Source organism: Lepus europaeus, chromosome 21, assembly GCF_033115175.1.
Source record: "Lepus europaeus isolate LE1 chromosome 21, mLepTim1.pri, whole genome shotgun sequence".
Taxonomy (NCBI): Eukaryota; Metazoa; Chordata; class Mammalia; order Lagomorpha; family Leporidae; genus Lepus; species Lepus europaeus.
Window position 1 is genome coordinate 54,531,512 of NC_084847.1, and position 6,364 is coordinate 54,537,875.

The 6,364-nt window shown below is 56.4% G+C and overlaps 1 non-coding gene across 1 annotated transcript; it reads right to left on the minus strand.

Annotated features, from left to right (window-relative positions):
* Nucleotides 1-6,066: 6,066 nt before the first annotated feature.
* TRNAW-CCA (transfer RNA tryptophan (anticodon CCA)) lies at nucleotides 6,067-6,138 on the minus strand. Its single transcript has one exon. It is a non-coding gene; the product is annotated as a tRNA-Trp (tRNA).
* Nucleotides 6,139-6,364: the final 226 nt, after the last annotated feature.

Sequence of the window (6,364 nt, forward strand, 5' to 3'; positions counted from 1 at the left end):
GACAGACGGGCGGGGCATCGGGCCGCCTTCTTCCTCTCTGTCCCCTGAGGCGCCGGCCGAGTGGCGAGATTTAAAGCCAACACCTCCGAGAGGCGCTCGCACTCGACATCACCTCAGAAACCGAAGCCCTCGCCCCACCGACTCCCGCTCCCAGAATCCTCCGCTCCCGACTCCATCTCCCAGCGGCCTTAGCGGCTGCCCGCCCCCTCGCTCAGACCCGAACCCAGAATCCCCGCGCGACCGCTCAGAGGGCGCCACGAGCCCCCGCGGTGGGACCCGGGCCCGGCTGCGGCGGGGTCGGCGCCGCGCGCTTTCTCTTACCCCTGGGGTGTGCGGGCGGCGGGGCCGCGGCCGGGAGGAGCGCGCGGGGCCGCGTGCCGGCCCACGGAGCGCGGGGACACAAAAGGCTCGAGCCCGAGGCTGGCCTGCAGTCGCATCTGCGCACTGGGCGGCGAGCGCACCGGGTCGCGGGGGTCCCGGCGGGAAGACTCCACTTCCCAGAGGGCTGGGGGACCCCGGTGCCAGCCCTCGGGGGCTGGGGGGGGGGCTTTCTGGAACGTTCCAAATGATGCTAGTGTGTGGTTGTTAACTCCGGAGAGGGGGGTGTGCGATGCAAAGTGTTTTCCCTAATAGTCAGTCCTCCATTGTTCCTTGGAATAAAGCCCGTGTGCTGGTGACGATCTTGCTGTGTTCTATTTTTTAATTTTTTCTTTCTTTCTTTTTTTTTTTCTTTTTAACGGGCAGAGTGGAGTGAGAGAGGGAAAGGTCTTCCTTTTTGCCGTTGGTTCACCCTCCAAGGGCCGCCGCAGCCGCTGATCCGAAGCCAGGAGCCAGGTGCTTCTCCTGGTCTCCCATGGGGTGCAGGGCCCAAGCACTTGGGCCGTCCTCCTCTGCACTCCCGGGCCATAGCAGAGAGCTGGCCTGGAAGAGGGGCAATCCGGACAGAATCCGGCACCCCGACCGGGACTAGAACCCAATGTGCCGGCGCCGCAAGGTGGAGGATTTGCCTGTTGAGCCACAGCGCCTGCTGTGTTCTATTGAGTAGAACAGGGTTGAGGCGCCATTGTCCCCAGTGGAGAGAGCCGAAAGAACAAACACGACTAAGAAGGAGTTCCGAGGGGGAGGTTAGACGTGAGAAAGAAGCAAGTAGACAGACTGGCTTTGATTCGCGGCCATGTATGCACCAGGAATTAGCCCCCAAGGACCCTGTCCTTGAGCCAAGGGAGTTAGGGTCAACCGGGCAAAAGGTACTTCTTCCCTCTGTGTCAGAAGAACTGAGAGCTCTCTGCAGACATGGGCTGGAACCCATGGTACCCAAGGGGTTGCTCTTGAACCAGCAGATGGGAATTCTCTCTGTCTCTCAAATAGCTGAGTAATTTTCAGTTAAATCCGTTCGTATCACTTCTCAGAGCTCTTCAGCTGGGTATCTGGGGTAAGATGTAACCTTGCTAACAGGTTAAAAGATCCTGCATTATCTGGCTTTGTGAAACTTGAATTGTTTGGGGCTGCCTCCATATAATTTTTTTTTTTTAAGATTTATTTATTTATTTTAAAGGCAGAGTTACAGAGATAGAGAGAGAGAGTTTCCACCTGTTGATTCACTCCCCAAATGGTAGCAACAGCCGGAGCTGGGCCGATCTGAAGCCAGGAGCCAGGAGCTTCTTCAAGGTTTTCTACATGGGTTCAGGGGCCCAAGAACTTGAGCCATCTTCTACTGCTTTCCCAGGTCACAGCAGAGAGCTGGATGGGAAGTGGAGCAGCCGGGACTAGAACCGGCGCCCATATGGGATGCTTCAGGCCAGGGCTTTAACCCGCTGCGCACAGTGCTGGCCCCAACTCTTTCAAATACATAAATAATTTTTTTTTTTTAAAGACCACATACCTTGGTGCATCACCATGTCAAGTGCCAAGCACATACCCTGTTAAGTGCACACAATTCCACAGCTAATTATTCCCAATCTTGCCTGGGTCCTGGCATTGCTTAGTAGCCCTTTATTTCTCCATGGTTATCTTCTTCTATACGGGGTTGTCTCCTCTTCTAATTCCATTTATAAACCGGTCCAGATACCACTTTCTGCAACTCTGCCTTTCAAATAAATAAATCTTTGTATTAAATAAAAAATTCTTATATAACCTTGACTGTTCTTTCATATAGTGATAAGTTACATATAGCTTGGCATCAGTCATTCAAATACATATAAATGTGAAAAATATATAACTGTGATAAAATTATTGAACGCTTTGTAACAATTTCATGCTACTTTTTGTAATGAGTTGGAGAACAGGGCCTTATTTGAAATCTGTTTTGTCTGCTTCCCACACAGATACCACCTTTTACCTACCTCACTCTTTTGAATTTATTTTCTTTTTCAGAAGGATTTTCCAGGTTGTAAATCACACGTAATGATTATTATGGGATACAACAGATTGCTTGCTATCAAGTGCTTTTGAAGTAATCATTTCCGCTGTCGGCGCTGTGGTGCAGTGGGTTAAAGCCACGGTCTGCAGCACTGTCATCCCATATGGGCGCCAGGTCAAGTCCTGGCTGCTTCACTTCTGATCCAGCTGTCTGCTATGACCTAGAAAAACAGTAGAAGATGGCTCAAGTCCTTGGGCCCCTGGACCCATGTAGCAAACCTTGAAGAAGCTCCTGGCTCCTGGCTTCGGATAGGTGCAGTTCCAGCCATTGTGGCCATCTGGGGAGTGAACCAGCAGATGGAAGACCTTTCTCTCTCTCTCTCTCTCTCTCTCTCTCTCTCTCTCTCTCTCTCTCTCTCTCTCCCCCCTGCCTCTGCCTCTCTCTAACTCTGCCTTTCAAATAAATAAATAAATCTTTTAAAAAGTACTTATTTAAAAAAGAAATAATCATTTCTTACAGGTGATAGAATGTTTTAGAAAAAAAATTTTCAGAAAACAAAACTTTACAATGGTGATCAAAAGCATTATGTTTTGTTTTATTTTTAGTGGGGCTGGTGTTGTGGTGCAGCTCCTACTTCAACCTGGTCCAGGCCTGGCTGTTGTGGCCATTTGGGGAGTGAGCCAATGGCTAGATCTCTTTCTCTTTGTGTCTCTTCACGTCTCTTTGTAACTTTGCCTTTCAAATAAATAAATAAATCCCTCTTTTTTAATGGCAATTAAGATGTTCCCACTCTAAGTGGGAGTGCCTGGGTCCATTTCCTGGCTCCCAATTCCAGCTTCCCACCAATGCAGACCTTGGAAGGCAGCAGGAAATGGCTTGAGCTTGGGTTCCTGCCATTTTTGGGGAGACTTCGGCTGAATTTTTGATTCCAAGTATGTTACAGGCTTTTGGGGAATGAATGGGAACACATTCGCTCTCCCTTGCTCTCTTGTTCTCTCTCTGCCTTTAAATAAAAAAATTAAATATGAGTCTTTTATATTAAAACTGATGAAAGAAGGTCAAAGATATATACAGAAAAAAATAATATTATAAATATGTTCGATGTTTGAAAAGAAAGTTAAAAATACACTGACTAAATATTTTGGATTTTAGGGAAACAAAACAGAAATTCTAAGGAATTTAGGAGGATGAAAACATAAGTAAATGATTAATTCACAGATAAATGTAAGAGCTAGTAAAAATACTCAAAGGATATACTTTCTTGTGTTTTGAAAGGAAATGGAGGCGGGGTATCTGGTGCTGTAGCTTAGCCATCCCTTGGGGCACACCCGTACTGGAGTGCTTAGGTCAGCGTGCAAGCTTCACTCCCGTCTCCAGCGTCCTACTCATGCACCCTGGGCGGCATCAGGCGATGGCTCAAGTAGCTGGGTCCCTGCTACCCGCGTGAAAAGCGCAGATCAAATCCCAATCCTGGCTGTGCCCTGATTAAGGGGAGTGCACCAGAGGTCGGGAATTCTGCGTCTGTCCCTACCTATCTGTCTCTCTCTGCCTTTAAACAAACATTTAAAAATAAATAAATAAGTAAACGGGAACAGCTCTACTTAGCCTAGCAATTAAGATGCTGGTGCCCGGAGTTGCTCTACCTAGGTTCCACACCCAGCTCTGGCTGCTGACTCCAGTCTCTCCTGCTAATGCAGACCCTGGCAGGTGGACCTAGTGGAGGGTCTACCTGGTGGTGTCCCTGCCACCCGCGCAGGAGAACCTCATTGTCTTCCAGGACAAAGGGGACGTGAACCAGCAAAAAGGATCCATTTCACTCTCTCTGTGTGTCTCTCTCTCCTCTCTCTGTCTCTCTCTCTCTGTCTCTCTCCGCTCTCCGTCTGTGTGTGTGTGCATGTGTATGTCTCTCTTTCTTCTCTCTCTCTCTCTCTCTCTCTCTCTCTCTTTCAGATAATCGATTGGCCGGATTCTTTCCCGTTGGGAGCCCGGGGCCTGGTGCATCTCTTACTCTGACAAGTCCCACTTCCTAGAACCAGAGGTGCGTGTGTGTGCGTATGTGTGTGTGCATTGATTGTGCAAATGGACGGCTCTTCCACTCGCTCTAAAGAGGCGGAAAGGACCCCAGTGCCCCCGCGGCTCCTTGCAGGACACCGTGGTGGGGGACCTCTCCGGGCCCCACGCGCATCCCGGGCCTCGCGGGACACCGTGGTGGGGGACCTCTCCGGGGCCCCACGCGCATCCCGGGCCTCGCGGGACACCGTGGTGGGGGACCTCTCCGGGGCCCCACGCGCATCCCGGGCCTCGCGGGACACCGTGGTGGGGGACCTCTCCGGGGCCCCACGCGCATCCCGGGCCTCGCGGGACACCGTGGTGGGGGACCTCTCCGGGGCCCCACGCGCATCCCGGGCCTCGCGGGACACCGTGGTGGGGGACCTCTCCGGGGCCCCACGCCGCATCCCGGGCCTCGCGGGACACCGTGGTGGGGGACCTCTCCGGGGCCCCACGCGCATCCCGGGCCTCGCGGGACACCGTGGTGGGGGACCTCTCCGGGGCCCCACGCGCATCCCGGGCCTCGCGGGACACCGTGGTGGGGGACCTCTCCGGGGCCCCACGCGCATCCCGGGCCTCGCGGGACACCGTGGTGGGGGACCTCTCCGGGGCCCCACGCGCATCCCGGGCCTCGCGGGACACCGTGGTGGGGGACCTCTCCGGGGCCCCACGCGCATCCCGGGCCTCGCGGGACACCGTGGTGGGGGACCTCTCCGGGGCCCCACGCGCATCCCGGGCCTCGCGGGACACCGTGGTGGGGGACCTCTCCGGGGCCCCACGCGCATCCCGGGCCTCGCGGGACACCGTGGTGGGGGACCTCTCCGGGGCCCCACGCGCATCCCGGGCCTCGCGGGACACCGTGGTGGGGGACCTCTCCGGGGCCCCACGCGCATCCCGGGCCTCGCGGGACACCGTGGTGGGGGACCTCTCCGGGGCCCCACGCGCATCCCGGGCCTCGCGGGACACCGTGGTGGGGGACCTCTCCAGGCCCCACGCCGCATCCCGGGACTCCCGGAGCGCACTGGAAGACGACGCGGGAGCCCGCCCCGGGAATGCGCACGCCGTGGGGAGAGGCTGCAGGGGGGCGCCCGGTGAGCATCGGGGCTTCCCGGAACGTGGAACCTCCCTCGGGGGCCGCTCAGCCCCAGGACCCCGCGTGTCCCCGCGAGCGGCGCTGGGCGTCGCGGCTGCGGGTCCCCGGGCGCGCGGGTTGTTCCTCCTAAACACCCGCGGAGCTCTCAACCGCGGCGGTGACGGGACCGAAAGATCCCGCACGGAGCGAGGAGCCGGCGGCGGCGGGCTAGGGGCGAGGCGGCGCTTCTGCGCCGACACCCGCAGGTTGTGCGTTCGAGTCCCTTCGCCATCGCGGCGAGCGATGGCTCGTTCTGAGAACCCCCCACCACTACTTTTTTTTTTTTTTTTTTTTAAAAAAACAACGAGAGGTTATTTGTGAAGCTGAGGTTCGGCGAAGAACGGATGCAGGAACCGAAGGGAGAGAGGAGCCTGGCCGAGTCCTCTGAGTCCTGGCGGTGTCCAGGCTATCAACCCCAAGGATCCTGGCGCGTCTTTCTTGCTCGCCTTCCCCGTCGTCCTCGCCGAGGTGTTCACGAAAATGACTCCCTCGGGGCTGAGGAAAACGTAAAACAGCACCGCTGTCCTGACCCCGGCGTGATTTGAACACGCAGCCTTCTGATCTGGAGTCAGACGCGCTACCGTTGCGCCACGAGGTCCCCCACGCACGGCAGAGGCCGGTCGGTGGCAGCCGGGCTTGGGCGCAGCGCCTCGGCAGTGTGTTCTCCGGAGCCCGTGCAGAAGCAAACGAAGCCGGCCAGGAGCTGCCCGGGGCCGCCGAGGGAGCCGCGTTTGCGAAGCGCAGCTCGCCCGAGGCCAGGGGGGGGTCTCCAGGGACCCGGGTTCTCTCCCCTGCGGTCCTTCTGCGCCCAGGCCACCGGCAGG